At 37.3% G+C, this 7,929-nt stretch overlaps 1 pseudogene; it reads left to right on the plus strand.

Annotated features, from left to right (window-relative positions):
• Positions 1 to 356: 356 nt before the first annotated feature.
• LOC118015140 lies at positions 357 to 1,747 on the plus strand (annotated as a pseudogene).
• The last annotated feature ends 6,182 nt before the right edge of the window (positions 1,748 to 7,929 follow it).

Consider the following 7,929-nt stretch of genomic DNA (forward strand, 5'->3'; position numbering starts at 1 on the left):
TGCCCACGACCCATGAGATCGTGACCTGAGCTAAAATCAACAGTTGGACTCCGGCCACCGACTGAGCCACTCAGGCACCCCTAAAATCTCTTCTTATAATTTCTTCTAGTCATCAATATTTATGAAAGATATTAAACATAAAGTGACATAAGTAATAAATAAGCTTTCCTTTTTTAGGGAAAGAAAAAATTGTTTCAAATTTCCTAAATGTGAACAGAATATAATTATACTATTTATGCATCTTTCATAGGAATCTCTTTATTTAAATTTTCTAAAATAATAAAATGAGCTTTTTCACAACAGGTTTGCTGCCAAAATACAGGTGTCATGAGAACCACCACTAAAACTAAACCAAAATGGGAAAGGAAAAGACCCATATCAACATTTTGATCATTGACACATAGATTCAGGCAAGTCTACCGCTACTGGTCATCTGATCTACACATGAGGTGGGATCAACAAAGGAACTGTCAAAAAATTTGAGAAGTAGGCTGCTGAGATGGGAAAGAGCTCCTTCAAGGATGCCGGGGTCTTGGGTAAACTGAAAGATGAACGTGAACATGGTATCACCATTGATATCTCCCTGTGGAAATTCACATTGATGTTTCAAAGCTACTAAGAATGAAAGTAAGTATTATGTGAAAGACCAGTAAGTATTATGTGACCATCATGGATGCCCCAGGACACAGAGACTTCATTAAAACATGATTGCAGGCACATCTCAGGCTGACTATGCTGTCCTGATTGTGGCTGCTGGTGTTGATGCATTCGAAGCAGGTGTCTCCAAGAATGGGCAGACCCATGAGCATGCCCTTCTGGCTTACACACTGGGTGTGAAACAACTAATTTTTGGTGTTAACAAATGGATTCCACTGGGCCACCCTACAGCCGGAAGAGACACAAGGAAATCGTTAAGGAAGTCAGCACCTACATTTAGAAAATTGGCTACAACTCCAACACCGTAGCATTTGTGCCAGTTTCTGATTGGAATGATGACAACATGCTGGAGCCAAGGGCAAACATGCATTGGTTCAAGGTGACTACTTACAAAGATGACAATGCTAGTGAAACCACACTGCTTGAAGCTCTGGATTGCATTCTGCCACCAATTTATCCAACTGACAAGCCCTTGTGTCTGCCCCTCCAGGATGTCTGCAAAATTGGTGATACTGGTACTGTCCCTGTGGGCCCAGTGAAGACTGGTGTTCTCAGACGCAGCATGGTGGTCACTTTTGTTTCAGTCTATGCTACAACTGAAGTAAAATCTGCTGAGATGCACCATGAAACTTTGAGTGAGTTTCTTCCTGGAGACAATGTGGGCTTCAATGTCAAGAACATATCTGTCAAAGATGTTTGTCATGGCAATGTGGCTGGTGACAGCAAAAATGACCCAACAATGGAAGCAGCTGGCTTGATGGCTCAGGTGATTATCCTGAACCATCCAAATCAGTGCTGGATTGTCACACAGCTCACATTGCTTGCAACTTTGCAGAGCTGAAGAAGATTGATTGTCATTCTGAGAAAAAGCTGGAAGATGGCCCTAAGTCCTTAAAATCTCGTGATGCTGCCATGGTTGATACGGTTCCTGGCAAGCCTGTGTGTTGAGAACATCTCTCCTCTGGGCCATTTGGCTGTTCATGACATGAGACAGATGGTTGCTGTGAGTGTCATCAGAGCAATAGACAAAAAAGCAGTTGGAGCTGTCAAGGTAGCCAGATCTGCCCAGAAAGCTCAGAAGTTTAAATAAATATTGTCTCCAATTTCTGCCACCCCGGTCTTAATCAGTGGTGGAAGAGTGGTCTCAGGACTGTTTGTGTCAATTGGCCATTTGAACTTAAGAGTTAAAAGACGGGTTAATGATAACCATGTATGGTAAAACCTCAGAAGAAAAGGAGGAGGTTTTGTGGACCATTTGTTTTTGTGAGTGTGTGTGGCAGTTTTAAGTTACTTAGTTTTTAAAATCAGTACTTTTTAATGGAAACAACTTGACCAAAAATCTGTTACAGAAATGCTGCAAGTTTGAAGTACACAGGCTGTGTGACCTTCATGATGAATGGAGCAGGTCGGCTGAATTATGGTCCAGTGAGTGATACAAAGCAGCATGGCAGTATCCCAAGATATGAGAGGAAGTAAACTGTAATTTTGTCCAAGGATGGCTGGAGAGGGATAGAAGACAAAGACCAGAGACATGATCATGAAGGTCCTCATAAACCATGTGAAGAAAGAGTTTGGGGGCGCCTGGGTGGCTCCGTCATTAAGTGTCTGCCTTCGGCTCGGGTCATGATCCCAGGGTCCTGGAATCAAGCCCTGCATCGGGCTCCCTGCTCGGCGGGAAGCCTGCTTCTCCCTCCCCCACCCCCCCTGCTTGTGTTCCCTCTCTCGCTGTGTCTCTCTCTGTCAAATAAATAAATAAAATCTTAAAAAAAAAAAAAGAGTTTGCACTTTTTTTGACAACAATAGGAGCTAATGAGGAGCAGGTGAAGGATGGGCTAAGATTTACATTTTAGGAAGACCACTTTAATGAGATTAGGATGAGAAAGATATAGAGAAGACTATTGAAGGAAAATAGGTAAGGAATGAAAGAGCTTCTGATTCAGGGGCATAACAGGGGAGGTGAGAGAGGAGGACAGCAAACTTGAGAAATATTTACATGACAAAATTAATAAATTTGGTGATTGATTAGCTTGGAGTGAGAGGGAAGAAAGAAATTCTGTCTTAAATAATTGAGTGATATGTTTACTAAGAGAGCGATCAAGGGAATGGCAATTCTGGGGAGCAAGATTGGATCGGAAACAGTGGGGAATTTACATTTGGAACTTTCATTCTCAGTAACTTTGAAACATCAATGTGAGGATGTCTACTGGAGAACTGGGTGAATGGTTCTGGCTTTGGAGTTTAAAAAAAAAACTTAGAAATTGCAGAATTCATAACATTGATTTTCATCCTGCCCACCTCATCTTTTTTTTGGCAAATGAACTTATTGGGGGAGACAATATTATTTTTATATGTTCTTATATTTTTTATTCAATGTGACACTCATATTTTCCATCTCCTACCTTGTATCTCTTACTTAATTTTACAAAAAAGTTCCTCACTCATATACTTAGAGGGAATATTGATGATGGGATACACTAAAAATGCAACCGATTACTGGAGGTTCTTTAAAAAAATGTTAATTATATCTTTCCAAATGAAGTCCCACAATACTGTCTGTTGTTTATTTTTTAGATGAAAACATTTGTGTACACATGGTTTCTTAAAGACTGGTTATCAGGTATTCAAATAAGCTTTATTTTCTCTTATTTCAGAGGTTGTCAGAAGTTATATTCAGATTAGAGTATATCCCTTTACTATGAGATAATATCAGATGAATGTAGTAGGAAATATTTACAAGAAATATACTATCGGGCACCTGGGTGGCTCAGTTGGTTGAGTGTCCAACTCTGGATTTTGGCTCAGGTCATGATCTCAGGATCTTGGGATTGAGCCCCGCATTGGATTTTGCACTGGACGTGGAGCCTGCTTAAGATTCTTTCTCTCCCTCTCCCTCGGCCCCTCCCCACTTGTGCCTTCTCTCTCTCTCTCAAAAAAAAAAAAAAAAAAAAAAAGGGAAAAGGGAAAAGAAATATACTATCTAAATTTAAACTAATATGTGCCATTACTAGATAGAATATGCCAGTTGCTCTTCCATCACAGATATCCTTAGCTCCTGGTAATAATATTTTGTGCTGTCTTTGAAATTCAAAAGTGCTTCTAAACCATATGTAATATAACTTGTTCTAAACATCTCTGAATTAGGTTTTATTATCCTTCTTTTATAGGTAAGATAAATGAACCTCCATAAGGTCACACAGTTTGACTAGCATAACACAGGTCATTTGTGAATTGAGCTGGGACTAAACTGAATATTTCAAGTCCAGTGATTTTTCTTTTTCTCTCTCATAAGGTTTTTCTTTTTACCAATGAATTCTGTTTTCAAGGTGGCTGGCCCACTTTAGGAATGTCACTCATAGAAATAAAATCACAGGTCCCCAAAGGTATTGAACTCAAAATTTTGGCAAGACAGTTATTAAATCAAATCAAATTTATGTAACCAGTGAAAGTTTTGTTAATTTAACTTATAATATATAATTCTTTTTTATTTTATATGTACACACACATATCTTTATACCAGGACTCAGTGCTGGTTAACAATAAGTCTTTCACACCCATGCACATACACATATGCACACAAACACATATATCAGTATTCAATATATATCAGTATTCAATACTAGTTAACAAGAATAGCGCTCATTTATATAGAATGTACATACAATTTATATGGAATTTACAGAGATTTATTAGCTTGTTTCAGCTTACCAATGGTTAAATGGCAGAGCTAAAATTCAAGCCCTATTCTTCTGAATCTGTATAATTTATTTTACTACATCATAAATAATGCCATTATAAAACTGGGAGAAAAAATTATTATGAGAAATCTTATTCAGATTCTGTTTGGAAAAAATTTAGGTATTTAATTTTGTTTCATCAAATGCTCTGATTCAAATGAATGTTTGCTGGCTTCATACTGTACTAAGAGACTTCTATTAGTTCATACTCCAAAAACTAAACATTTCCTTTTGCTTTTCTTTTAGAGATTGCAAAATAAAAAACAAAATGTCTTTTTACTTCATAAATATTAAAGCATCAAAATAAATGCAACCATTTATATGCAACTCAACAGGATCAGCTAGCATATGGTCATTGTATTCTTTTGAATATTGCATTGGAAGGTTGATCACCAACTGTCACCCATATGAACTGATTTGCTGATCAAGATGGTCATATATAAAATGCTTAGTTGCATAATTTAGAAAACTAAAGTGTTTTAGCAACGAGTAAATCAGATTTTTCATAGGTCACACACATAAATATTCATTCTAGTAACCTATCCCTTTTTATTCTGAGCAAATGCCTCTTTTTATTTCTTTATCCTGTATCATGATGCTTGTACGCTTTCTCTTGCTTTCTCCCTATTTACCTATCTACCTACCTATCTCTATCTATGTTATTTAGAATATGCATCAGAGCCAACAAAGAAAATTCACCTCATTTAAATAATAAAGGACTTTATTGGCTCACAAGCTGAAAAGTCTAGAGCAGAAGAATACTCTGCTTGATCCACAGGTTGGTATCTTTAAGGTTGCATATCCATTTGTTTGTAATCCTTTCAATTCTGTCTTCCTTGCTATGTTGGCTTTATCCTTAGCCTGTTTTCCCTCATGGTTGTCAGATGGCTATCTATTCAGGCTACATGTATGAATTTATTTGTTTATTTACTTATTTACATCTAAGAGAAGAGCATTGCATCAAGTTTACAATTATTTAAGAGAAGATATGGGCTTCCCTCCATTTGAACTAACTCAGGTACCCCAAACCAATTGCTAGGGCCAGATGAACAGCATCTGTTAGTTTATCTTAGTTTTAAACCATTGCCAAGTCTGGAACGATCACCTTGACAAACATCAAGAACAACAGCAACAATAGAATTACTAAGATTAGCTTAAGCCAATCAGGGGAATCCCTTGGAGCTTAGAATGGAATCAAAACTCAAGAGCTGTCTAAAACACAGAAAGTATGACTTGATTCTTCAAAGTAAAATCTATTAGATTTTACCATTACATGAACTATCAGAAGTATAGGAAATATGGGCATATACTGAGGTACTAGTATTTGTATTAGATATTCTTTTTGGAGAAGAAAAGCTGTCAACAGGGATCACACTGAAACTTAAAGGAGACACCAAGTCAGTTTTCCAATTATATTTTTTTAAGGATTCTCTAAAATCTTAAAAAATAACATTTATGATTTACAATTATTATACAGTTACTTGCATTGTATGAAATTTTACAAATGGGGGATAAGAAATTTAGTGTCATGCTCTAATATTTAAGGGGGTTAAAGATTGAAGTAAAGCCATTTAATTATTAATAAATTTGATGATTTGGTTAGTATGCTAAAGAAATAGGGAAAAAAATTACCTAGCTGTTGAGAGAAGAACCAAATAAACAGGTATTGCAGATTGGAGGAGGTTCACATACATTTTGCTTTCACAGTATATTAGAGAAAAGAAAGGTTTAGTTTTGAGGGATGTACAGTTTGAGAGAGCTTGGTTTGTTTGTTACTTAAGTGGAGAAGTGTGTGTGTGTGTTTGTAGATCAAAGGACAGAAAGGATAGCATTAAAGATAGAAAATAGAATGATTGGTGACAGGAAGGTGTAGAGGAAGAATTGTTTCTTCAATTGACCTGGTGGAGAAGTAAGCGTTTAAAGCAAAAAGATGTGTCTTTGAAACAGGAGATGAAAGAGAAAGCTTGGACTTGGTAAGCAATTTCAGGTTCAGAAAAGAGGAGAAAAAAATGAAGAAATTCATCAGAATAGCCACAGAATTTCAGAAAGTAGGATGCAGAATTTTCTGCTAATTGTCATAATATTAGAGATTGAAAGTTCCATATAGTGAAGTATTGGAAAGACTGTTTTGAGTAATAAGGGATCAATTAACAATAAAACTGATAACCATCTGGTCCAAGTTAAAGGGAGGGGGTCAATAGGACAGGAGATTGCTGATAAACTGAGGAAGTTGGAAAAGATTCAAATAGCTTATGGAGGCACTCACCAGCATAATTTTCTTGTAAAGGAGCAAGAAAGGAGAGAAAGAAAAAAAGTAAAGGAAAAATAAAAGATAAAAGAATCCATTAGTCCTCAATGGAGTTGAGCCTCTTATAAATTACATAATGAAAACATCATAACTCTACCATTTAAGTCAAATATGTATTTTCAGGTATTTATATATTCTGATAGCCCAAATAATCAATAAACTATTGACTTGTGCAAGTTTTTCTGTCCTATTAAATGGATTCAATGCTACAAGTATTTCTTACGCCTTAACTATTTCTACGCCTAACCTGTTTACCTTCCCTCCCTCCCCCCTCTTTTCCTTCCTTCCTTCCTTCCTTCCCTCTTCCCTCCCTCCCTCCCTCCTTCCTTCCTATCTTCCTTTTTCCCTGTTTCCATGCACAAATATTTTGAGTGCCAAATATATGCCAATTGTCAAAGTACATAGTACAGATTTGTAATGATCTCCTAGCTAATAGGAAAGAAACAGACACAGATGTTTTGATTACAGTCACAGGGTATGATAGTGGCAAGCAGACGGTGTTATGGTAGAGCATTAAGTCTTGAGGGATGATATGACAGACCGTGATATTGTTTACAAATGGCCTTTGTCTCCTCAACTGGCCCTTTCCTGAGGGCCAGTTTCCTGAGCCTTGGCTATGTGACTTGTTTTTGCAATAAAATGTAGATGAAAGTGACAAGCAGAAGTTTTATAAACCATTGCAATCTCACCTTTTTTTTTCTGTCACATGACACACAGTGTCCTAGAGAAAAGCCACTCCTTAAGCCTAGATCCCAGAATGTAGAGTACATGAAGCAAGACCACAGCCTACCCACAATGAACATGCCCATGACAGAAAAATAAACATTGGTAAGCTACTAAGACCCAGCCATTAAGAAGGCATGGTTTACTTTGGAGCTGAAAGTTCAATGCCAATGTGTGCAAATGGTGAGAAATGGAAGGAGAGGTGAAGATAGGTGTGGTTGGGCAGGTGGGGGGCGGGGGGCGTTGGCAGAAAACTGATTAATTTATGTCTCAAGTCAAAGTCAAAGAGGCTTTTATTCTAAAAGCTATAGTCATTGGGGGCACCTGAGTGGCTCAGGCAGTTAAGCATCTGACTCTTGATTTCAGGTCATGATCTCAAGGTCCTGAGAAGGGCTCCAAGCTCAGCATGGAGTCTGTTTGTCCCTCTCCCTCTATCCCGCCCCCCCACTCTCCCTCTCTCATAAATAAATAAATAAATAAATAAATAAATAAATAAATAAATAAATA

This window comes from Mirounga leonina, unplaced genomic scaffold, assembly GCF_011800145.1.
Source record: "Mirounga leonina isolate KUSES-001 unplaced genomic scaffold, KU_Mleo_1.0 Mir_165, whole genome shotgun sequence".
Classification (NCBI taxonomy): domain Eukaryota; kingdom Metazoa; phylum Chordata; class Mammalia; order Carnivora; family Phocidae; genus Mirounga; species Mirounga leonina.